This window comes from Diaphorina citri, unplaced genomic scaffold (genome assembly GCF_000475195.1).
Source record: "Diaphorina citri unplaced genomic scaffold, Diaci psyllid genome assembly version 1.1 scaffold9779, whole genome shotgun sequence".
Taxonomy (NCBI): Eukaryota; Metazoa; Arthropoda; class Insecta; order Hemiptera; family Psyllidae; genus Diaphorina; species Diaphorina citri.
The window spans coordinates 23,773-24,302 of record NW_007387153.1 but is presented as its reverse complement, the minus strand read 5'-3'; positions in this window follow the sequence as shown (position 1 = coordinate 24,302).

Genomic DNA, 530 nt, shown 5'->3' with positions numbered 1-530 from the left:
TTTTTCATTTGTTTTATTTCAGAAGAAACCAAAAGCATCCAAACAGCTGAAACCTTTGCCACTAGAAGTTATTGACCAGCTGTCAGAAGAAATCCCTGATACTGTACTACCTGTTTTAACAAAGATGAAGAAGGCTAAGAAGGGAAAAAATAAGACAGATGGTATGTACCTGTGCCTTGATTGTAAAAAATACTGTCCCAAAAGTGAAGGGATGGAGGACAAGACAGGAGAAAGCCAGCTATTCCTAGAATGAACCGTTTCTGTATGAAATAAAATCCTTCCAACTCACAACCTAGGCCTTACAAAGCAGATGCACTACCCTACAAGATAACTAGGTCCCATAGGATTTTAGACACACCATTTTATTCATTTTTTTTTTTTTAATGTGTTACAGACAAAGTCACAAACAACTCAGAATCTGCTGGTCTCAAAAAGTTACCTGACTTCATACCACTGGATAATGTTCATGCCAAGTGCTCTACCAAATTCAAAGTTGGCATTTTAGATTCCATTATGAAAAACCCTGTCAG